General features: G+C 42.3%; 1 protein-coding gene and 1 long non-coding RNA gene across 4 annotated transcripts in view; one reads left to right on the top strand and one right to left on the bottom strand.

Annotated features, from left to right (window-relative positions):
- The window catches only part of LOC134157221 (uncharacterized), a 72,916-nt gene extending 51,752 nt beyond the window's left edge, over nucleotides 1-21,164 (top strand). For 2 of the 3 annotated variants that reach the window (XR_009962231.1, XR_009962229.1), the window contains exons 4-5: nucleotides 5,859-5,966; nucleotides 20,354-21,164. This is a non-coding gene — a long non-coding RNA (uncharacterized LOC134157221). The remainder of the gene's footprint in view (nucleotides 1-5,858; nucleotides 5,967-20,353) is intronic. The other variant, XR_009962230.1, reaches the window with a different exon arrangement.
- Nucleotides 1-25,860, bottom strand: part of DZANK1 (double zinc ribbon and ankyrin repeat domains 1) — a 498,878-nt gene that overhangs the window by 138,460 nt on the left and 334,558 nt on the right.

The raw sequence follows: 25,860 nt of genomic DNA, 5'->3' as shown, positions 1-25,860 counted from the left end.
TTTACTATAAATTGTGAAAGTACCTTCCCATCCCATTTTTCTGAGTTGTTTTCATATTGGAGCCCTCTTCATACTGGCACCCTCTCCTGTGAACAGACTCTTATCCAAAGCATGGGGAGCGCCTTGTCCCCTTCTTGCTTTACCTTTGCCATTGACTATTCTGGGCTCTCTTTTTCAAGCTGTTCACTGGATCTTTCAGCCAAGCTGCTTTCTGGTGGGTAATGTCATAGAATCATGAAATAGTTACCATGCACTCTTGCCTATCAGCAATATCGGTCTGCAGAAAGCTGTGCCGCTTGTCAGACTTTCTCCATTTGCTGCCATTCAAATAAAGCTTGATCCTGTCTAGAAAGCCTTTATTAGAAAGGACTGCCACATACCCGGTGGCTTCAGAACCATCTGGGAACGTTGAGCATGCTGTCAGCCTGCTCCTCGTGGGCTGGCCACGCCATCTGCTTTATGCAAGTCTGTGTGGAATATCATAAAGTGTTTGCTTCAGAAAGTATTCCTCAATTACTGATACCCAAATGGTTATGCATATCCTTGTATGTGATACATGTCTCTCTGGCTCCCACATCTGAAGCTGTATCTTAAAGCATGGTAAGGTGTGTTTGCACATATATACTCAATTGTAGTAGCTTTAAGAAGCTCTGGTGGATATTGTTTTTTTTCTCCTATTGCAGTGAGTTTATTTATTTTTTTAAAACCTGTTTTTGTTCCCCCTTCTGCATTCCCCAGTTAGAAGTGGTGATAATGGTCATGAAAGTGCCCTGGGTATTTGGAAACCTCACTGCTGATCCTGGGTGTGGGATGCCAGGCTATACTGAGATACTGCTTTCCCGTTATCACTGCTATTAGTTAAACGAGTTAACAGTAAGTATGGAGATGCCAATATATATATTGAAATCAGGAGGTGTGATGACAATGCAGCTCTTGCCCACCTCTCTCACGGCATTGGGAGCATGTGTTTTTCTCCTCACCTGTCATGTCAATTCTTTTGGACACACATTATTTGTCTTTTACTCTGTGCCATTTGCTGATAGATGAAACGCAGGTTCTTCACAAAGACCTCTACAGAGCAGGCTACTGATGACTGCAGAATAAGCTCTGTAGCACAAGGACTAGCTCCTGAACACAGACTTCACTGACAGAAGCATCTTTGTATAACAGATTTTTTTGGCTTAGTTTTTTTCATCCCAATGCATGACAAAACCCATGATCATGCTTTTCTGGTTGATACAGGTTATAATTTTCAAGACACATTCAAGGAGTTAGGAGGATGTTCCTGTCTCTAGTAGAGCAGCACTTCTGAGATGCGAGTTGTGACATTCTGTCGTTGCTTATGAAATATGGCAATCCAGCCTTAATGCAGCCATTGGATGTAGGTCATTCAGTTGGACATGCACAGCTGAAGACACACTACTCCTGTTGCAGTAAATGGTTATGGTTTTAGTGCTTCCGCATCTTGGAAAGCAAACTTGTTGAAGATGATTATTTGGAAGAGTGGCTGGATGAGGATAAAGACAAAAGAATTGTTGGCATAGGAAAATAATGGAAACTTGGCAGATGCTTCCTACACTGGTTTCTCTCCGCTGTTGTGCATTGATTAATCACATTAATCACATTCTGCTCATAACTGCTTCCATCTGGAAACGAAAAGAGTAGAGCTGCTTCTTTAGGGCACTTTCAAGTAGTCATTTGTCTGGCTTAGAGGTCCGTAGGTTTTATCGTCTCTATAAAATCTCTATAAACGCAATCTTTTGTGGTCTGGGTTTTATTTTTTTTCCTGAGGTGACTGTAGTTCTTAAACCCCAGCAGTTATTTGGGACAGTCCTTGCCATGTGAAATTCACTGTTTCTCTTTATGCTTCTTAATTTCTATTTTAGAGCTCTCAATCCTGCCTGTGAGAGTGGTTGTATTTTTAGAAGGCGTTTGCTTATTGCTTTTATGTTCCTATCGAACTGCATCAGCTTCTGTTGCCCTTAAACTTGACCAGGATGGATTTCAGTGATACACCTGTTCTCTCTTAAGTATTCTTCTTTCTGTAGCGGGCTTTTCCATAAATCAGTGAGGCAAAAGTGTACATCTGTAGTTGTTTGACATTGACATTTGGAAGCTTGGCTTTGAGCTAAAATCCTTTGTGCTCTTCCTTCAGTTTTTAGTGTGTCCAAGTACTGAATGTTAGATAACATCTCTCTGCGGGTTCAGTGTGAGATCTTAACATCATTGCCCTTATCGCGCTGTTAGCCTAGCAAACAATGTAATTCGTTGGTTACTTTGACGTTGCAGACATTGCTTTATGATGTAGACAAGCCAGTGAATATTTGGGAAGCCACAGAGGCTTGAGGGGAGCTGCAGCCAGAAGTCAGATGCCTGAAGCAGGAAGGGCTGCCTGCCGGGTGTCTGCCTCCAGGTTTCAGGCAGCTTTGTCTGTCGCCTACCTCGCTGTTAGCTGGGTGAGCTGGCTGAGTACCAGGGCACAACGGTGTACAACAGGGGGAAAAAACCAACTAAAAAAGACAGGAAAGGCAAATGCAAAGTGAACGTTGTGAATTCGCAGCGCTCTTCCCAGAGGAGCCACGTGCGTGTCCTGCAGCACTAACGCAGCCTTTCCTTCCTGGGCACCACACATTATGGCCGATGTTAAGGGTGAGTGTGGGGCAATTTGAGGGCAACTTCCCTGCATGGCTGTGAATCCAGGCCTGGATCAGAGGAGTTTGGGTCTGAATTTGTCCCAAACACCTGGAGAACCCAGGAGCTGGTGCGTCCTCATCTGCTCCATTACAGATCCTTACAGTCGGAGGGGTGGAGGGAGGGAGAGAGGGGCAGCCATGAGGGGAGAGGAGCGGCGGCCATGATGGAAGATCATGAGGGGAAAGAAGGTGCGGCCATGACAGGTGAAGGGGTGGTCATGTGGAGAGATGGTGAGGAAAAAGAAGGGGGCAGCCAAGAAGGGAGATTGTGAGGGGAGAGGAGGACTAGCCATGAGTGGTGAGGGGGTGTTGTGAGGGGAGACGAAGGGTGGCCATAAGGAAAGATTGTGAGACGAAAGGAGGGGCAGCCATGAGGAGAGATCATGAAGGGAGAGCAAGGGCAGCCATGGGGCATGAAGAGTGGCCATGACTGGTGAGGGGCAGTCATGAGGGGGGATCATGAGGGGAGAGGACGGGTGGCCGTGAGGTATAGGGGCAGCAGCTGTACAGTGTGGGCAGCTATGGGGGGCAGATGAGGGGTGGCTGCAAGTGGAGATCATGAGGGGAGATCAGTTTGCCCTTAGTGACATGGGTTAATGGTGGGCTTGGCAGTGCTGGGGTAGCGGTTGGGCTTGATTTGAAAGGTCTTTTTCAACCTTGTTGATTCTGACTCTACTGCTTATCTGCCTGTTTTACCCATTTTAGCACATACTGCAAATCTTACATTCGCATTCAAAGAAACAATTGTGCCTTAAATATTGTCTTGCTTCCATGTTGAATTTCCATCTCTAGCACGCATTTGACTTTTTTCTGTAGTGCATTACGCTAGGATGTGTTTTGAGGGGAATGGAGCAGCAAGTGGGCATGGGCTTTGATAGAACGCTCCATCAGTAGGCTCTGGAGCTTTAGCATAGCAAGCCATCTAATTCATTCCCTTACAAATCCTTAATGATGGAAACTTTCATGTTGTTTAGACCTTTTCCCTTGCTTTGTGCATTATGATGCATTAATCTGTCTTTGCAGTTCCCTTTTTCCCTAGGTTTACACCCCTGGAAACGCATTCTCAGGCCAGTTGCAGTTGATACAAGAATTAGCTTTTGCCTGACATGTTTCAAATGATTTACCTAAGGAGCAGAAATAATATCTGGAGCTAATTTCACTAATTTCACTGCTATTACCTAGGGCTGCATATAAATCACTGTTTCACTTTTCATTTCCTTGACCACTAATTTTGCTGTTCTCTCTGGAAGCGCTGACTGGTGCCAGAGCAACCATTATCCCAGATTTTCATGAGACAGTCTGTTATTTTTACTTGAAGCAGGATCTATGATAAATTAACTTCATTAACTTCAAGCCAGTGCCCAGCTTTTGATTTCTAATCACTTTTTGATTTTGCTCCGAGATCACTAGCTGCTAAAGCATAACGTCAGTTTTCAATCAGAACTGGAATTCATCTCCCCTTTTAGAGCTTAGGGGCAAAAGGTCTGTTGTGAAGCAACCTTCCCATGCACTCTGGGGCATAATTTGTCCCAAAGAAAACTTGGGACAGATAAAGATGTGTCCGTTGTGCTGATTGTTGATGTGGATTGGTGCAGGCAGTGGGGAAAACTGTCCAGTCTTGGGATACTCTGCAATATTTATGTGAAATTTACCCAGTGTGGCTCTTTCTGCTCTCTCAGGGACAGTGTTGCTCCACACTGGCACTGATCCACTGCTTCTGACTCTGGAGCGTGCAGCTCCGTCCTAAAGAACCTGGAGCCAGATCCGGGCAGTCAATCTCAGCCACACTGCAGTGGCCAACTGGATTCAAGCACAGTGTCTCAGTGCAGACTTGCTTTGCCTGTAATTTGCGCCAAATAATTAACTTGAGTTTAGTCCCTTCTTAGCTGATAACATCTGCAAGGATCAAATTTTGAACCTTCTTCACCCATCAACAATTTATTGCAGCTTGGTCATGTGAAAGAAGCCTCGAGTTCTTGTGGGAAAGGCTTTGCTTTGGTGGGAAGGTATTCTTGGAATTGCTGTTGGCCCTTACACCTTGTCACCAGCAGGCTTTTAATGCTCTGCCTAACCTCGTCTGGGACCCCAAGCCACATATTCTGCCTAAGGGCCTAGGGGTTTCATTGAAGCTCAGGCTTAGACACCCAGTCCTTGCACCATGTTGTGGATATAGCTGTTCCTAGGTCTGTTCCTGGATTGTTGTTTGGGTTTCCTGAACTAACCTTGGACATGAATTGGTCCTTTACATCTGCCTGGTGATCACAGGACCGTTGATAGGACATGCTGCTATCACCACCCCATTCTGCTTGCCCAGCTCTGGTGCTGTGGTGCCTGCCCATGGGTTTACTGCCCAGCCTGCATTGTGGCCACTGCTAGCTCTTGGCCCACCACCACCTTGTAGCGCAGCTCCCTGACAGTTATACAGTAATAACAAATAAGATTTTATGCCTTATCCTGTAAGACTTTAAAGTGCTTTGTAAGAAGCAGCAGGAGTTTGTCTACTTCTGAGATAGGGAGGAAATAAATGGGTGATGATCATGCAAGTGAAGCAGAGATGCTGATCAGGAGAAAGCACCTACTTCTGATTTACCAAGTAACAAGATATCCATGATGATGGGCTGAGCTTTATTTCTTGTGACCCTGATGGGTTGGCTCTGATGGGTTTTCACATCCTCATTTCCTTCTTGGTGCCCCTTTCCTTCTGGCACAGGAGAGTTGGGATACTGCTGGGCTCTGTCATTGCCTCTTTGCTGATCTGCTGAAAGGTGATTTGAGAAACAGAAGCTGTCAGCTCTGTGACCCGAGTCAAAGCCAATTCATTAAGCTTTGGTGCTGTGTTCCTTGCAGTTGTAATTTAGCAGGGCTCTGTTGATTTACCCGTAAATTTAGCTCTTTGGCCTCTGAAAACCACCATTACAAAACAGGTAAAATTTTTAGGCTGTTGAAGCTGACATTACGGCAACTGGGTCTATAGCCTAATCACTAATCCTTGGAAACAAAAGAATCATTTTCAGTTCTAATAATGGCTTAAATAAAACATCTGTATGCTCTGCCTCTGTAATATCCCTATGATTTATCAATAGACAAGCAGACATGGATATAGTCAGTATCTTCTGGGATTCATTTGGGTGTTTTCCTTAATTGAGCTGTATGATTTTGCCCTAGGTTCTGGAGAAAGTCTTGCTGACCCTGTAGGATGTGAAAGACCAATAAACTGTCATTGTGTGAAGTGTCTTCTGTCTTCATTTTGAACAGAGGATGCATCTGAAGGAGGTAAGTCTCAGGAATGGCTCTGTTAGTATATACTGCATTGGATAGTGCTTGCTATCAATGCCCTTGCTACAGGAAGTTATTTAATTCTGGCAGTGAAGACTGAGGCTGTCAAAAGAATCTTGGGGTGTATTAACCTCCCTGAGGAGGTAGGAGATAATGCAGGCTTGATCCTCCATTTTTTGGAACTGAATGGGAGCTAGATTATCCTGGAGCAACAAAATTTGGGTTAGTTCTGCTGTTCTCAGAACCTCAGAGAAATTTTACTGCCAGAAGTCCTCATCAGGATGAACAACAGTTGTTTCAAAAAATAGCTGGATGCCTTCTATTGACACACACTTAAACCTTGATCATATCTTTACCTTTGAATGTGCTATAAGATCCTAATGCCTGTCATCCAGTAAGATCATTAATAACACCCCCCCCCCCAACTACTTTTGAAAGGAGGTACCCAACACAGATCTTAACTAAGAAAGAAATCTTGTTGAGACATTGGATCTTTCAGGGAGGTGACACTAAGCTGAGAGAGGTCCCTAGTTGTTTTGGTTGGAAGTAATGTAGGTTGTCCTTGTTTTATGGTCTCTCAGTCAGGGTGCTGATGAGTAGTGAGTATGTTGCTCTGGTATTTTCACTCTGCAGGAAGGTGGAGCGAACACACATCCCTTCTCATCTTGGGCTGTGGAAGCTCACTGCAGACATGATCATTGAGGCACTTTTGTTAACATAGTGTGTGTGGGAATCAGAAGGCTTATTTATTAAGGCTTCAAACACTTTAAAGTTGTGAGCAGATGAGATCAGGAGAGACTGTTAGGCTTTCATAACTGACAGAATAGAATTATTTAGGCCATTTGCTAGGCAAAAGGTTTAGATCTTACACTGCCTAGCAACTTAAAAGGTCTCTGTATCCCAGACAGCCGTAAGATCCTGTGGAGCCAGACAAGTTAGACTAATCCTGCAGTGAAGGGCAAAGGACATTTCCTTAATAAAAAAAAAGACTATTTTTTTTCTTGTTATATTTCAGTCATATATTATCAGGGGAACTTAAAAGGACATTGTTACATTAACCGCATACTTAGCTCTTTGTGTTGAACACTTTATAAAGTTCTATCTTTTATGTCTCCTTTATAGTATTTTATGGATTAGCAATGTAAAAAAAATACTGTGCTGTAACAGGACCTTATCGTTATCTGCAAAAGCTTGTGGAGAAGTGGGAGGCTTAAAATTGGAGTGAGGCTCAGAATTATCTGGGAGAACTTGGGTCACGGTTATTGCTGTTACTGTTGTTGAACTTCCAGCCTTCCTACTGGCAAATGGGAATCTTTCAACCCCAATTTACCTTGGAAAGTATGACTCGCTAGATCTGAGTTTTCAACAAGCTTTTACAGCCTAATTAAATAAGATGGGGATATAAAGACACAGCACAGGGATGCCACCTACTCCAAATTTCATTAAATCATGGACTGTAACATCTTTCTGGCACTTCTTGTAAAAGAAACTTCTGTTTCCCAGCTTTTGAAGCTTTACATCCAATGGATCAGACTTGATCAGAACAGTCACTGCCCAGTGAATAGGATTTGTGACATTCCTAGTCCAAGGCTGCAGGCTTTGTATTAACGTGATGATGTGAGGGACTCTCTAGGATTGCTACAGCCAGACTGCCTTTAGCAGTCCAGCAGTCAGGTGATTCCAGCATCATTTGGCTTCACTTTAGCTTTATTTTATAGTAAGGGCAAGCAACCATTTGTAAAAATAAAAGATTTTGTGGCAGAGTGAAAAGGCAAGGTGATATTGGGGGTTCCAGTCAGCAGTCATTACGGGAGAGTTGCCTTTGGTGAAGAGTTGCCATTGGATGAAGCCAGTGCAGAGTTAACAGCAAATGACCAAAAAATGCCCCAACAAATAATCGGGAGCCAAAGGAAAGAAAGATCATATAGACAGGATCTTTGTCAAGAAAACATGAAAATGACTCTTAGTAGATTTGAGGACTGAGGAGGAAGAAGGGGCTGGCTCTGTGAACATTGAACTCCTGATAAGAAAGACCTCAGGATGTTGATGTACTCTCACTCTGCTTGAAGAAAACTGGAGGCATCAAACAGATGGACACTGGAAGGATGAATCTAATATCATGAAAAGGTGCAGATACTAGATGCTACTAAGAGTGGTTTTTGAGTATGTAACAGTTTTAACTGTATGATACCTCTATTATTGTGGACTGAGTATTAGAATCATAGAAAACTTGAAAACAAAGGATCTGTGTGGTACAGGTCAGGGAATTCCCCTTTTCATCTTGGCTGTCATTCTGTCTTGATCAAAGTACATGATCTGACATACTCTCTGATACTTATCTAAGGCTGCTGCTTTCTTTTCCTTTAGTCTTATGCTATGCTGCAATAAAGGGGCAAACAGGAAAAGTAAATCAAAATCGTAATTCTTGTTCACATTGTTTAGAATCAGAAGGAGCAGATCTATTACCCTCACAACCATGCTGTAGGCAGAAAGATCTCTCATATTTTATGGGTTACATTGCTAATTGAGTCACAGCACTTTCTAATGAATCTGGAGGGCAGTGTGTCAGGGGAGCCATAGAAGACTCAAATTCTGCCCAGGGCTTCCTAAGGCTTTTGTGGGTGCCACACATCCAGCAACAGCAGTATAAGTTTCTCCTGTCCCCTGAGGATTGACATGTGTCAGAGCTGCTATCCCCAGTACAGAGCAGCAGACTGATACTGAAACATGTCTGGCTCAAAACCTGTTGCCTCTGTTCAAATCTCTTTTTTTAGTCTCTGGCACAGACTGAGATTCTCAGCAGACAGCAGCATTTTAAACGGCCACAGTAAGGTACCCCAGGTGCTCATCAGCTATGGGCCAGGTTGTGCTGGGAACAAGCTCCTGAGGAGCTGCTCCACTGTCCAGGGCTGCAAAATTTATTGAATTCCAGACTTCAAGCAGCTGAGGATGCCTTTATGACACAGTTTCACATGGGGCAGATAATCTTGTTCTCTAGGCTGTGTGTCGCGGCTTTTCTTTCTGTTCTACCAGAGATTATGTCATCACTGTGATGAACATATAGTGATAAATGCACAGAATCCCATACTGGTTTGGGTTGGAAGGGACTTTTAAGGTCATCCAGTTCCAACCCCCTGACACAGGAAGGGACACCTTCCACTAGAGCAGGTTGCTCCAAGCCCTGTTCAGTCTGGCCTTGAACGCTGCCAGAGATGGGACAGCCACAGCTTCTCTGGACAACCTGTGCCAGGGCCTCAGCACCCTCACGGGGAAGAACTTCTTCCTAATGTCTCATCTAAATCTCCCCTTGTCCTGTCCCTACAGGCCCTTGTCAAAAGCCACTCTCTCCAGATTTCTTGTTGGCCCCTTCAGGCAGTGGAAGCTGCTCTAAGTCTCTGTGGAACCTTCTCTTCTCCAGGCTGCCCAAGCTCTCAGCCTGTCCCCAGAGCAGAGCTGCTCCAACCCTCAGAGCATCTCCATGGCCTCCTTTGGATTCGCTCCATCAGCTCCACATCTGTCTTGTGTTGTTTTGGTTTTGTTTTTTTTTTGTATGCTGTATTTCAGCATGGTAACACTCAAACCGATAGCTAAAGTATCTTTCTGCTGCTCATGCTTTGTGCATGTTGGTGTTAATCCTTTGAGGGCAGGATGTGCTGTATTGCACTTCAGGAATTAGAGCTGCAAGGCTTATGATTTCATTTTATGTCGCTTGATTTGCTGACCTTAATTCAAAGATTCTGGTTTCAGAATTAACTGTGGGGAAAAAAAATCACAGAAATGGCCTCTTTCCTTGAAATAACAATGTGCATTATTCCATTACCTCCTGTCAAGGACAACATCAAAAACTTATCCAGAAGCTGCAGAGAAATGTAATGGCATCTTCAGTGGCCAGTGTTGGCTTTTTTTCCCCCTTTTAATTAAAGAACTTTAGAAAGAGGGACATATCAGCTGCCTGGGACTTCATGAGAGGGATCTGCATATTCCCTGACTGATGTAATTCACAAGTTAATGACAAAAGGATGTTGCAAAGTGCTCACAGAACTTGGTGTTTCTTCTCCTCCCTGCTTTTGGAGAGGATAAACTGCTGTGTATCTGTCATATTAAAACATGCCTCCTGGTGATAGTCTGAGTGCTGTGAGCTATTTTAGTGTACCTGCATATTGCCATGGAGTATTTCAAATCTCTCTTGATCATGTTTGGGATTTCTTCTTTATTCATTACTGTTAGCAGTGTGGGGAAACGGGTTTGAAAAGACACTCCAAACAAACAAAAGCCAAGGTAGGAGATGCAGCAGGAAGGAAACACAAAACCTTAAAACTCTGCTTTACATTAATCTGCATTCTGGTAGGTTGCTGTGGGTTTATCACATAAGGTAACATTTAATCTGTAAGGAAAAACATAGAGCTGATTTTCACACAGTGGCTTTTAGGCTGCCCTGAAAGATGGGTGTCTCTAAAGTGGTGGGTCCTACTCTGTGAAAACAAACATGCTCCTTAGGTAGGTCTGTAGGTTGTACTTGAACTGAGGGAGCTGAGCCATGAGGAATGTTTTCTCCGATCCTGCTGTCTCCTAGTAGTAACCCATGTAATCCACACAACTCAATATTCAGTGACTCATTTCGCTGAGTTGTGACAAGCACTAAGCTATTCAAGTGTCAGCCTTGATGATTTGCATCTTGTTGTAGATGGAAAACCAGGTCTGTGACTTACCTGTATGGAGATAATGGAGTAGCAGACTGTGATAAGATTATGTCAGGGATTGTTGCTCCTATTGTTTTGTAGTTATAGAGAGATAATAATTGCTTCTGTAAATCATTGCACTGGATTAACCATGCAGTTCATTTGCCCTGGTGTCAATATCCAACAGCAGTAGGCAGTACCAGGCACTTGAGATGAATATATAAAGAAAAGTAATGCACTCTCCTTTGATGCCATTCTAATCTCTAATTATTAGTCTGATTTATGCCTTGAGAAATTGGGGTTTATATACTTCCCATTTTTTGTTGTTTAACTGAATTAAATAGCAGAGTAACATGTAAGACTGGCATATATGCTTGAAAAACCTGCACTCCTTTTGCCTTGATGTGGTACTGACACTATGTGTGAGTTATGACTGTTTCAGTGGATTTTAATATTTCTCACAAATACTCTTGGACAATATCATCTCTCTGTTTATACAATCTAGATGGAACACAAAAGGAATTCAAGCTTTCACTCATTGGCCTATCATTATGCCACAAATCATGCAATGCCGATTTTAAATGCAAATTTTGTTTTTTTTGAAAGGATTGCCAAGCTGGAATTGTGCTCAGTAGTGCTGCCTGCATTCTGAGTGTTCAAAATGCGCTAGGTTTGCTAAAAGACTGTAATTTTCTGCTATAATAATAATACAGCTGTTGGGAATTATGTGGTAGCCAAATTCATACCAACTTCCCCAGGAATTAGAAATAGTCCTTCTCAACCCCAAAGACAAAGAGGAATAAGAAGGTAACTGCTGGATGATCACACAGCAGACAGCTTTGAAATGATACCAAGAAGATATCAAAGATGTGAAGCTGAACCTGAGTCCATAATCCTGGTTCTTGATATTCAGGAGAAAACAGCAAAAGGAAGAGCTGATAATTGATTCAGGGAGGGTGGCAGATCACCACTGACTTGAAGATAAAGTAAAAATAGTGGGGAAAATGCAGGAAATCATCTTCTTGATGGTACCAAACAAAAACCAAGTATAGAAAAAATAAGGGCCCATATTCAACTACTTTTTGTCTATATGAATAACTTCATTTGATCATTTCACTTATTTGTGAAAAAGATTGTTTTTCTTTTTCCCAGCCTAACTTTGAAAGTCAAAATGTTTCAGCCAAAAAATTCTAAATGTGGAAATCAAAAAAAAAAAGGGGGGAAAATAAGAAACACAATTTTCAAGAAATATCTGCTGAAATGAGACTCTTTCAAATCCATTTCTGAGAAACCTCTGTTTTTTCTTATTGGGCATTTTCTTAGCATATACACCTGCGCTAAGAAAATGCCCAAATACTTCAATGCTTTGCCGTACTTGTGATACGGATAGAGATGACACAGCTTGAAAATCTAAAAGGCAGCAAAAGAATAAATGCAATGGGATTGGGATGAGCAGCAGAGAGGGCAGAGCTGAAACCTGCTGTATTAAAAGAGAAAAGGAACAAAGTGGAGGTCACTTTGTTAGAATTAAAAGCAAATATCTTACACAGCATCCTGTACATTAATTAGCAGTAATGAAAATAATTGTTCCCTCCAGCTTGAAACTGTGGCTAATTACAATTAAGCATTCATTACAAGTTAACATAATTAGACCTTCACTATGCTTCATAAATACATGGCTTAAATTATGCAGGGAGGGAAGAAACGTCCCTTGTAGCACTTTCCTGTCGTCTTTTCCCGTTACTTCCACAGCTCTGTCTTAGATGACCCCACTGTGTGTGCTAAACCTGATTATTCAGACAGTTTCTTGCCAAGCCTGAGACACATTTATGTAGTTTGTCCCTCATGTCAGGCAGGATCAGTAAGACCCGGTTTTTAGAGGATTTCAGGAGCTGCAGCCTCACTGAAGTTGTGCTTTTTATGCCTCTGGATAGCAAATACAGATCCAAAATGCACACTTTAAGTAATAAGCTTTTGTAAAATGAGGGAAGAAGGCACTTTAAAAAAAAAAGGGGGGGGGAAATCACCAGAAAAACCCCAAACCCAAAGATTTTCTGCCTTTCTAAAAATACAGTTTTCTTACAATAAAACAACTGGTACTTTTGCTGATGTAAGCTACTGTGCCTGCAGTGGATTTATGCTGCTTTCTGTTTGCCACTGAGAGCTGGAGAATAGCAACACAACAGTGCATTTCATTACTTTGGGCTAGAAGTTGCAATGTTCTGTATTTCCATTTGGGTATGAAATATTATTCACTCATTCTTCATCTTTTCTCTCCTACATCCTAATTTTAGACATAGGTAGCCTGTGAAAATAGTTCCATTTATTTAGACTTGTTCCTGTCTCTCTTTCTTTATCTTCCCCCCCTTTATTTTCATTGAGTCATGAAACCAAATAAGAATTGGATTTACACTAGAAAGCAGTCACTAGCATTTAGAATCCCAGACTGGTTTGAGTTGGAAGGGACCTTAAAGCTCACCCAACTCGGTTCCAAGCCCCTGCCATGGGCAGGGACACCTTCCACTAGAGCAGGCTGCTCCAAGCCCCATCCAACTTGGCCTTAAACACTGCCAGGGATGGGGCAGCCACAGCTTCTCTGGGCACCCTGTGCCAGGGCCTCACCACCGTCGCAGGGAAGAATTTCTTCCTAATGTATCATCTAAATCTCCCCTCTGTCAGTTTAAAACCATTCCCCCTTGCCCTTTCCCTACAGGCCATTGAAAGGTGCTTAACTGTTTTGATGGATATCTAGCAGCTAGGGGATATACCTATTCTACCACGTTGCTGTCAGAAGACCTGCTGTTTGTCTGACCAGCTTGCAGGTGAGGTGTGGTGTCACCTGCATTGCCACATGGTCCGTTCTGGTCATTAGCTCTGGAAGAGCTGAAGGTGACGGAGAGACTTGGAGGTGGTTATGGCTGAGCAAGGAGTGCAGTGATGCCTGCTTAGGGAGAAGAATTGAGAAAGGAGAGCTAATTGAGTGTATAAACAGCAATGGGAAAGGCAAACAGCACGAGAAGCAGGGTGTGAAATGGCTGGAGATGAAAAGGCCATTCAGCAAAGTGAGCAAATTGCAAACAGAGGACATGCTGCAGGCAGCAATTTCACTGGACTGAGAAAAATGAGCAAAACTGAGGCTGGTTAGTAGGTGGCAGGAGGCTGCAGGGACCCTGGGGTTCAGCACAGCTTGCCCTTCCCCTGCACTTAGTTATTTGAGACCTTAACGACCAATTTTGTCAAAGCAGAGATTTGTCACCTTGAGTTCTGGCCCATTTTTAGTCTGGGCAATTCTGTTCTGGTGGTTGTCCTAATATTGCGCTCATATTTCATTTTCTAATGGCTTCATTACTTTGCCTCACCTCCTATCCTGCTGTCTTGTGCAGTGCTGCTGTGGACTCTTGAACTACTGTTGCATGTTGAGGTGAAGTGTCTTCTGCCACCTTAAAGTGCTTATGGCTGTTTCATGGATGAGAAGCACAGGTCAGCCCAATCTAATAAAGCTTTACTTTTGTGTAAAGCCTTTCAACCTGAAATAGAATGAGTGACGGTGTTAGAGTAATGATAGAGTAACTGAGATAGCCTATTTTATAATTCTCCAGTTTGGGAAACTATATAAATTCATAGCTAAGCTTGAGGATGAAAGAAGGGAATGTCTGTTACAAACTTTTCAAACAGCATATCCTGAAATGAAAAATCATAAAGCCATTCACACTGGGGGGAACCTCAGGAGTTCCTTACCCAAACTCGAGCTCAAAGCAAGGTCAGCTGGGCAGAGAAGTTGGGCTACTCAGGACCCTGAAAATGTCCAGTAACTGAGTTTGCACATCCCTGTACAATCTCTGTCACTGCTTAAGCATCCCAGGGTAAAAGAGTTTTTCCTTCTTGTTTCAATTTATACCTATTGCCCCTCATGCTCCCACAGCACTGTGAAGGGCTTTGATCTGCGTTCTTTGGAACATTGTCAGAGATGGTGGCAGACTGCTATTCTTTCCCTCAACACCACCTCTTCTCTAAGCTGAACAAGCCCTGCTCCCTCAGCTCTCCTTGCAGAGCAAGTGCTCCAGGCACCAATCATCACAGCGGCCCTCCACTGACTTCCCATTTACTGGTGCCTGAGTTGTATTGGAGGCCCCAGGATTGGATGCCACATTCTAGACGTGGTGTAGCAAGCACTGAGAATCACTGCCCTGGATGTACCAGATGTGCTGCTGGTAATGCAGCCCAGGATGTTCTTGGCTTTCACTGCTGCCAGGGGTCCTTGCTGACCAACATCCAATTTGGTGTCTTCCGAGACCAAATGTCCTTTTTCCACAGAGCTGCAGGCTACGCCCTTGCGAGGGGATCCTCCTTCCCAGGTCCAGGACTTGGCATTGGTCCTTGCTGAGTTTCACAAGATTCTTGATGCTCCAAACAGCAGTCCTGCCTTTGAGTGTATTAACTGCTCCCTATCATGACACCATGACCGATTTGGTGCCCCGTGCAAGCCTAATGAGAGTGGCCTCCCTGGCTCCCTTCCTCTGGGTCTCAGATGAAGATGTGGAGGACAAATCCCAGGATAGGCTTCAATAATGCTTTGCTTGCTACCTCCAGGTAGAGTTTGATCCACCAATCTGCCCTATGAGCTTGCCCATCTTGCTGTTTTTGTATATGTAGTCATCCATGCATTTCATGTAAGGTGTAAAACCTGAATATATGACTGCTCTGGGGGAGAGCGTCAAGAACTAAAGCTGAAGTAAATGACATGCATTGCTCTCCTGTTGTCCACAGATCCATTCATTTTCACCTGGGTGGGAGATCAGGTTGGTTTGTGTGTGATTTATCTTTGGAAACACAACAGTGCTAATTAGAACAAACAAAGAAACAAAGTATTTTTCTCTCTGCAAGAAACCCAGCTTTTCTTTCTATGGGCCAGTGAGCATTTTGTTACCTTTAACAAACACTTCTTTTCGTGTTAGCCTTCTACCTTTTGGAGATTCCTGTACATCAAAAATGGCCAAAAAGGGGAACCTGAATTCCCTGTCTTGGGCAAAATACAACAGAACCTTCTGTTTATTCAGTCTGTGTGCTTGACAGCTCCCAGCTTCACACAGGTGTCTGTGGAATATAATGCAAAATTCATACTTGTTTAGCTGGTTCAATCCCCATCAGGCACGTACTCAAAGATGGGCTTTAGGAACAAAACCATTCATTTGGTCTGATGCCCTTGTGTTTGTTTGTGTGGTTTAAGCCTGCCACTCTGCTGATCACTGCATCCCCAGGGCTGCTTCTGAACGTGATGAAGTCCGAGTCCCGTAATTCCTCACGGATTTGAAGCAGAGCAGAGGTTAGTTTTCTTTGGGAGGCTGACCTCTAGTGTTTCAATATGATAAGTTCAAGAAAGGAGCGGAGGAATGAATAAGGAGTGATGCCCAAAATACATCTGTGTTGACTGGCATCTTATAAGCCTGCCAGAGACTTAATATACTTAATAATAAGAGAGGAAGTGTTGCTATGGTATCTTGAGGTGTATTTCTACTGCTATGGCCACATAAGGATTCCAGGATATTTTTAATCTTTATTTTAATTACTGAGTTCATTTTTTTTTTTTTTTACATTGTAGGGCCTCTTTCATTTTTTGATTACACAGTGTTGTGCGAGATTGGAATTATTAATTGAAACAAGAGCTGCCTTGTTCTTTGCTGAGAAGAAATCAAATAATCTCTGAAGCCTCAGCTATATACAAGATTTGATTAAAAGTCTTGTGGAGGTCACTGCAACAGCCACTGCTGAAACACAGTTATTTTTTATACATGAAAAGCATGAGCTTAGTATTAAAAGCAAGAAAGAGGTATCTATTATTCATGGTGGGTTTGTGCGTCTGCCTATGCAAAAATCCCAAGTGCAGGCAGGTTTTTCTTGCTTCAGGTAAGACCCCGTTAACACACCATGGCTCAGCTGTGAGGTGTCTTCTGAGTCCCCGTTGACTTAGTATCCTTCTGTGTCTACTCCCAGCCAACCTCTGAGACAGTGGAAAAGGTATTCGATTGTTTTGCTGATGCAAATGTGTTTCTGAAGCAGGTGTTTCTTGAGCAAAATGAGAAGTGCTTCATTTCTTATTATGGTACTCCAGAGGAAGCTGCTTTGTTCCCTCATCTGATCACTTCCATGCACATTTCATAACATTTAAAGCTTATTACGGATCATTTTTGTATGAAAATATATAATTTCAGTTGTGTCAGAGAGCATAAATTTTGAAATAAGAAGGGGAGCTTCTCCAGAACTCAAAACCAGTACAAATATTTTTGCACAGCAAAACAATCTTAGCTGTTCTTGAAATTTCTGCTGTACAGACTCCCCCTTCCCCACTGAAGTCTGAATGCTGGAGGAAACCAGGACCAAAGCATGTTGAGAAGCCACTTACCCAAGCCCTGAGTTTGCTGGCACATGGCGAGAACAAGACATGCTGGTGGGTTGTTGAATGGTAGAGTGAAGGACCTGGAATGCTAATTCTTTTGTCCTTTGATTTCTTCAACATCATCTCCCATCACCTGAGCCTACACTCTCATTATGCTGGCTTCAGTTCTCTGGTACTGTGTCCTGCAGGTGTTTTTGTGAGCCAATTTTATATATGGGAAATAACACCTGTGAACAAATATACTGTTGGAGTTCTGGTGTGCTGCTTTGCTCTGCAAAACACTGGCTTATATAAGGTCCACAGGCAAACAAGGTACCCTATGTTACTATAAATCAGGCATTGCTGTTGGGGAGCTCTTGCAGAAGGCTTCTTTCCTTTGCAGTGCATTGTTCCTGTCTCAACAATTCAAATAGCCTGAATTTGTTGTATTTCTGGTAATGGTGCCAGACTTTTCCATTTAAATGAGAGATGCTGAGAAAACAAATCTTGCCTGTAGGTCTGTGTACTGAGAGCATGTCTTGAAATATCTGCCTTATTTTTGCTGCAGAGTGGTTTAGTGGCCAGTGTTTTTAGAGATGTTCTTTTAGCTTGATCATTCTGTTTTCACCAGGCATCAAAGTGAGAGTTAGTTTAAGAAACACAGAATCATAGAATAGTTAGGGTTGGAAAGGACCTTAGTTTCAAAGTGAAAGAGTAGACAAGTCAGGGAGTTCTAGAAATGCAGAACCAAATCTATTGATGTCCCTGGAACATCTTGTACCACGGCAGTAGGACTGTGACAAGGAATTTGTAGCCTGAGTGGAAAATGTATTATTGTCACATGAAGGGTTTTGCAGTGCACTCTGCACTGGGGCAAGAGATCTGTGTTGGTTTTGCATGTCTGATTTCTCTGGAAATCGTAACCTTTGTGATGATCTGTTTGTGCTGTATTAAGTAACTCTGTAAGAGGGGAACATTACACAGGCCTACTCTTCCCTTTTATTCTTCCGATATCACTCCATATCTGCTGTTAAAACAGACTATGGCATCCTATTGCAGGCTTTTTTCCAAGGCAACAGGCACTGAGTAGATGACCAGAACTATCTCTCTTCACATCAGGAAATTCAATTAAAGCGTTCTGAAAATGAGCATGTAGAGGCAGAGGCGTCTCTACTTAATCACACACTTTCTGCTAATGTTCTTATTGCTCTTTGCATGGTTCTAAGACAATGTTAGATGTGTACCTAAAATACATTAGCTATATCTCAACCATGAAGGGGAAGCAATGCATGGCTTAGTAAATTGTTAATAGGAGTGAGAAATAATCATCATCTCTGCCAGTAGTTTAAATCCAGGCCAGTCTAGCATGGATAGCAGCAAGGTTCCTGGTTTCAGTAAAGATAAATCAATTATCAGCTTCACAGATAAAATGAGGTCATGATGTTAATGTTGAACTCAGGAGAGACCAGGCATAAAATCATGGAATTAACCAGGTTGGAAAAGATCTTTAAGATTAAGTCCAACCATTACCCCATATGGGTACAGAAGATAATACCCCTTCAAGATGTATTTTCGGAGAACAGGGAAGCTACCTGTTGCCCATACAGGATGGAATTTGCATTATTGGTGCTAGTGCATCACCTGTTTTGACCAAAGGTTTGTGGTATTGACTATATCTGGTTTAGGTGCATTTTATGGCAAAAAATTTTGCTTTTTAGAATCAGTGTGCATGAGTAAGATTTAGTGAGAGTTAGGTATCTTATTCTGAAGGCCTAAATTTTGCTACAGATCCAGAAAAAGCATTTTGAATTTAAACTTTCTTAGCTTAGAAATTAGTAGCTGATGATATTAACATACCTGCATTGTACTCATTTCTGACCTGTTCACAGTTGTCTAGTCTAAACTAGTCAGAGGTAAAATGTTGATGACCTGCAGATTTTAATCCACTCTAAGCATATAGACATTTGCATGTGGACATCATGGAGCTATTTCCATTTTGAAGGACCCTTTGTTGAAAAACACATGGAAAAAAATTTTACTAGAGAAACATGATTCTGTCCTTTTTGGAAAAGGACACTTGAAACTATCCAAAATGGGTAGTTCTATTCCTTATTCTCTTAATTTCCTTTCAGGCTGAATGGGTAGAGTTTAGCTGACCCTGCAGACGTTTGGATGAAGGCTGGATAAGTTAAGGCTCCTGTTGTAGTCAATGGGGAGAAACAGATTTTTCTGGTGTCATTTATTTCTTCTGAAATATATACCTAAAATAGGGCAATAAACTGGTACTTTGAAAGCACATATTTTTTCTATTAGGAACAGAACTTCATGAAGTTTCACTTTATACTGATACTTAATTTTCTTAAGGGCTAAAAATGACTACTTCATTCTTCCTAGATATTGCAGAAGATGCCCTGTGGGTTCTCCTTGGCTTAAATCTTGCCTTTAAGACATCATTTCCTCACCCTGTGCTATGACAGCCTCACTACAGGACTTCTGTAGAGTCTTGACATGTTCTTCCTGTGTGGGTGTACCTGACCTCCATTAGCATGACCTTTTACAGTCATATAATAGTCCTGGCTCTTCTTTGTGCTTCTCTCCTTCTACGTACTAGCTTTGGCAACCAGCCTTTTCTCATCCCTGCTCCGTAACTCTCCACTTCTGGATTGTATATCTGGGCCTGCCTTCTTTCTTGTAAGCATGATTCAACTTTTTTGGTTTCATGGGTCCATGGTTATGTAAGGAGCAATTTTAAATCTCAGCATAGTGCTTTTGTCTGTGAAGCTGAATCAATTAGATGGGCCTCATCATCCACATTTCTCATCTGCAGATAAAGCTTTGTCACTGTTAGTTATTTTAATTGAACCAAAAGTTTGGGGACTATCTCAGAAATTATACAGGCTTAAAAAGCAAGGAGGATTTTGGTATTCTTTTGGTTACAGATGTTATTTCCTCCACCAAAAATTACCAAAGGTGTTGCAAAATATTTTGAGGAGAAAAAAAATGTGTGCTGCATTAGTAAAAATTCCTAAGTAAAATGCTTCTTAAATCAAAACTGGAAAGTTTTATTTTGTTTTGTATTTTATACTTTTAAAATGTGTGCATCAGTTAATGATCATACTGTAACCATCAAAATACAAAGGCAATTCTGGATGCCTACAAAAAGGGCTTCTCCATTTGAACATAAGACCCTTAAATTCTTTTTGAATGCTAAACCCTTAAAATCCATCAATGTCTCAGGGATTTGAACATGAAAGATGTTTTTTTTGCAAGGTATTTTATGAATTGTAGACAACTAAAAGGTCTCTTTACAGCATTTTAACTTTCCACTTGAGGTCTGAACCTTGAGAAAAAGGGGAGCTCGTTACTGACCGAGAGCTGCTGTGAGCATGGACCTCTGCCATTCCCTGGATCAGTCCCAGAGTAATCTCTTGTTGCACAGATGTGGTGTGGTGTTAGCCTGCACTGGTTTTGAACTGAACCTAAATCCAGCCTGCTTTCTTTGTTATTACTGGGGGGGTGATCTATTTTCTTTGCTTGCTGTCTCGGAGCTCTCTCTGGAAAAAAATTGATGATGGGGATGTATTCCTGGTCTTTCTTTCTCTGTCAAGCTGTCGTTTTCATCAGCTCAATTTTTATGTTCCAGGCTGTGTCTGAACAGTTGTTGAATGCCTAATAGTACTTCCCTTTGCCAAGCTAATCTACTGCTGGTACTTAAAATTCAACTTCACATGAAATCTTTGGCAGCAAAAGATCTATGCTCAGTAGAACCTGTGATAGTCGACAAAGAATATTTTGAACTCTAGGCTGTAGTCAGAGCTATAACCGCAGAGGAATTAAATCACAGATTTCATCATCATGCTTTTTTAAGAGAGAGGAATTAATCATAGAACATTTGTTTAAAAAAAAAAAAAATATAGATCATAGTGACAAGATCAGAGGGCTCTTCTAGCCAGGCTTCTTAACAGTGAAAATTATGTAGGCTATGGCTTGAATATAGAGTGGAATATAGCTGTAGCAGTTTGTCTTAATACTGTTGAGTTGCTGAGATGGTCAGGTACCTTGTATTGCAAAGTCTTTGATAAGTTTAAGCCCATGACAGGAGGCTGAAATAATTCCCCTGGACGGGTTATTGTGCAAGATGTCATGACTTATATGAAGGCTAAGAGTGTGTATCTCACTGTCTGCCAATATTTTTTTTCTCTTGGAAGGATAAAAACCTCACATGATGCGGTGAGGTTGTATACAGCAGTCACAACAGCCCCCATAACCTGTTTAGTTCCATTTTATAAAGTAAACTGTGTTTTCTGGTGTTCCTTTGCACTGGTGAGATGCTGGTGCCGCTCTTCATTTAATCATGAACTACATGTCCAAGCTGGACCTCTGCCTCTATCACATTAAATTTGGTGCAGTTTGAAGTCACACTGTTCCTTTGGATCCCTGGCTGCTCCTGAGCTCTCAGACAGTGGGAGCTGGCAGAGAGCTTTCTCCACTTGCTTCTCCACCTTTGCAGATTTGCCTCTCATGCTGAGGCCTTCCTCTCTTGAATTTGCCCTTCTTAACTCCTTATTCTGGCTGCCTTGTTTTGCTACTCCTAACATTTTAGTCATTAAGCAGTTTCCAGTTATTGCCAGGATAAATATAATACCCTTTGTTGAATTTTACCTGTGTTTTTATTGCAAGGAATTGACCTAGAAGCGGTATGGTTCCTGCTTCAGAATTAATGCTATGTGAGATTTGAAAAAAGGAAGCTGAAATAGAGGAAGGAGCCTAAGACTGCTCTTGAAATTACTCTCTTGAGGCTGTCGGGAAGTTGATTATAAAGTCTAGGTCTTTGGCCAGTGGCGACTTACCTTGTTCCCTAGGCATCCAAACTGAAGTATGTGCTTTGGAGGTAGTCATCTTGTTATGGATGTGCCAAGCCCCAGATTGCTCCATTTCCTGAGCTCAGAGACATGATAGGGCTTCCTGACAGCACAGTAGGGCTGGTAGGGCCAGTGAAAAGATTTTGCATCTTAAACGAAGAAGAAATCTCATCTTCCAGAAGTTGTTTACCAGGCAAGAAATAGCCAGGGAACTTCAGGGCTATTAACAGCTTCAGGTGATGTCAGGTTACCCACCAGAAAGAATGGGGAATGGATTTGCCTTGGCTTCCCCTCTGCTCACCAGATGGGGCTGCTTCTGAGGGTTTAAAGCTTTTGATTTTTCTATCTGACCTGTGAATTGTATTTTCTTCAGACAGAATTTTTATGGCTCCCGTTGGGAGGGAATTAGTAAGGCAGCAAATTTGGTGCAAAATAATTATTTTCCTAATTTACAAGTTTGAATTCTACTCTCTTGCTCACACAGCCCAGATTCAGCAGTACACTCTGTTTGAGATGTCAGTGTGTAACCCTCCTTGCTTTTAACATAGTATAACCAAAATGCAGGGAATTGCACACAGGAAGAGCAGGCAACCTGCCTTTGCCTTACAACAGACAGAAAGCCTCCTGCAGCTCTTGGCAACGAAGCAGTGCTGCTTGGCACTAGGTTGTGTCATTTGACTTTGCCTCAGATAGAAATGTAATTCCCAGGGCTTAGAGTGTGCTCTGCTGGTGTGATGGCAAGGAAAGGTGGAACTCAGGATCTCTGACTGTCATTTACTTCCAGTCTTCCCCATTTTAGAAAAAAACCCCAAACCTTAGGCAAGAAGTTTTCCTGCCCTGCTCAGGTGGGATTTGAGGTCTTGCTGAAATAAAAATGTGCTAAAACTCAGAATTTGTAGGCATGCAAATATATCCAATTGTTGTGCAGTTGCATGGGGAGTCAACACATCAGTGCCTGCAATTAAAGGCTCAGTAAGCAGTTGGAAATGTTTTTGTAAGTTTTCAGGTGTGTTCCCAAATGCACAGGTATGCCTATTATAGCATTTTCTTATGACTCCAGAGTGTACAGGGGAGCCTGACTTGGGCATGCATGGGTAGTTTGGACACTTTAGTGCCGTAGACAATATCGAGCATGCATATTTTATGTTTAGTACAAATTAGCCTTGCAAAATACCAAATGAGTACCTGAGGGGAGGTGTACTGTGTTGAAATTGGAATCCACGTGAAATCTGTTCAGTATTAAAACAGTTGAATCCTGAGGTGGCTTCTCCACTGGTGTCAATCAGTCTGGCTCCATTAACTTCAGTGGAGCTGTGCCTCCGTCTCTGCTGGGGAAAAGGCCTACTCTGAATGTGTTGAGTAAACTCAGCATAGTTCTGTTAATAGATCAAAAATGCTTTTCTGCAATATTTGGAATGTAAATTTACTCTCACAATTTATAAATTAACTTTGAGCCTGGTTTGTGAACAGTTCTGCTGGGTCACTGCCTATTGTCATAAAGAGCTGCTGGAGAGGAGGACAGGGTCTGGTAGAAAAAGAAAGGATCTGTATGGGGTCCAAGCAGGATGTGGTTAGATGCTGACCTCTACCCTCCCAGTGGACATGGGAATGGTATGTCTTTCCCAAGGGGAAAGCTTGCACTTAGAACATCCTATGAGCTATCCTTTAGTAGCTGCAAATCACAAATTTGCACTCAGGCCAATGATTTCAAAATAGCTCCATGACTTAGGAGCTGGAGACATGTCCCTTGTCAGTCAGACTTAGGGTCCTAAATATATAAGATTTTTAATCATTGTTTCTTGAAGCCCTGAGTCCTGAAGATATTTTGAATATCTCCTGCTCTGATATGAAAGCAACAGGCATTTTCCAAATATGATGATTTAATTAGCTGACCCTAATAAAAAAAAGTCAACCTGAGCATTCTTCCTGTCTGCCAGTTTTAATTACCAGAGAGGAAAAAAAGAGGAACAAAGAAACTCATTCTTGTCCTGTTTGAGTTTGAGCTCTCAAAATAGAGACCATCAAGCTTCCTGGGAAAGGGTAGAAGGTGTCATAGCAATTGAAGACAAGCCCTTTTTAATTAGAATAGTGGGGATTTTGAATGTTTGTTCTTTTATGACTTGAGTTACCATGGGGAAAGAACGAAAGAGTAACTGGATTAGAATTACAGTATCACAGTATGCTAAAGATTGGAAGGGACCTCAAAAGATCATCTAGTCCAATCCCCCTGCCGGAGCAGGAACACCTAGATAACGTTACACAGGAATGTGTCCAGGCGGGTTTTGAATGTCTCCAGGGAAGGAGACTCCACAACCTCCCTGGGCAGCCTGTTCCAGTGTTCTGTCACCCTCACTGAGAAGAAGTTTCTTCTCAAGTTTAAGTGGAACCTCTTGTGTTCCAGTTTGTACCCATTACCCCTTGTCCTATCGTTGTTTGCCACTGAGTAGAGCCTGGCTCCATCCTCGTGACACTCCCCTTTTATATATTTATATACACTAATAAGGTCACCCCTCAGTCTCCTCTAAACTATAGAGACCCAGCTCCCTCAGTCTTTCCTCATAAGGGAGATGCTCCACTCCCTTAATCATCTTAGTTGCCCTGCGCTGGACTCTCTCCAGCAGGTCCCTGTCCTTCTTGAACTGAGGGAAATTAGGGCTGTGAGAAGTGTTTGAAAGGAAAAAATAGATTTCCTCTATATCTAAACAGAGAGTTCCTACATTAGACACCACAGCTGCAATATGCACACTGTGTCTAATATAATTCTGGAGTAAAGAGCTTCATGTCTTGCTGTTTACATGTAAACTTAAACATGGGCTGTACTGTTGTAGCTATTGCTCTTGGGGGTTTGTATCAAAAGCAGGTATGAAAGCATGGGGCTTTGGCAGATTTGGCAACTAATTCTTAGGTTTTAGTTTTGGATGGTTGATTCAAATCAAGACAGAGACCTTTGTATGTCAGCACAGAAACTTTCACCAGAGTCCTGTAACCACTCATGTCATGTACTGCATGCTCCATCACCCCAAAGCAGTAGCAAACAGCAGTTACCTCTTTAACTGTTTATCTCACATTCTTCGACTTATAAATGCTCCCATTTCTTTAAAGGCAGATAATAAATAAATCATAGGTGCAGTGTCTCTTTTCCACCTCGAGGCAAAACAAACACAGAATCATGAATGCAATAGTGACATCTTTGGCAGATATTCAGCACAGGCTTATACTCTGTTAATTCTATTAATTGTTGATATGGAATAATCCCGATAAATTTGGCCAGGGTTTTTTAAAAGCATAACCTCTGTTTAGTCTTCCTGCATGCAGCCCACTGGGTTTTGCTTGAACCTGGGATATGCCAGATTCCCAGGACTCGTCCTGGAGTGCCCACAGACTGTGTGGGGCAGCTCTGGGTGCCACTGCTGGGAGTAACTCCTTCACAGAAGGAGAGTTGTTCACTCTCTTATACTTGAATCTCAGGAGGCCAACTTAATCTTTGCTATTCTCTCTTGTATCCTCCACTGGCATCGCTGTGCAGTGATACCGTCTGAGATCTCTCTACTTTCCATCATTGCTTCCTCTAGTAATCACTGCAACCAAGACAACCAGTCTTAGGCAGAGACAATTAATACTTCAGGTCACTGCTCTCACGTTGTATTTTATTGCTTGAGAACGAAAGGATCTGCTTTTTGCTGTCAGAAGATATATAGAGGTGAGGAACCAAGGAGCAACACTGAGTTACTGCATTAAAATAAATACAGTGAGTTATGGCACTGCACACACTATAAGGTGTAGTTGCTTGTAGTTTATGAAGCTATTATAGGAAGGAGAGGGACTCTTCATTAGGGACTGTAGTGGTAGGACAAGGGGTAACGGGTTAAAACTTAAACAGGGGAAGTTTAGATTGGATATAAGGAGGAAATTCTTTCCTGTTAGGGTGGTGAGGCACTGGAATGGGTTGCCTCGGGAGGTTGTGAATGCTCCATCCC

Source organism: Pezoporus occidentalis, unplaced genomic scaffold (assembly GCF_034315485.1).
Source record: "Pezoporus occidentalis ecotype Australia unplaced genomic scaffold, CSIRO_AGI_Poc_V1 ctg93, whole genome shotgun sequence".
In the NCBI taxonomy this organism is placed as follows: Eukaryota; Metazoa; Chordata; class Aves; order Psittaciformes; family Psittacidae; genus Pezoporus; species Pezoporus occidentalis.
Note: the sequence above shows the minus strand (reverse complement) of the source record. Positions and strands in the feature narration are given on the sequence as shown.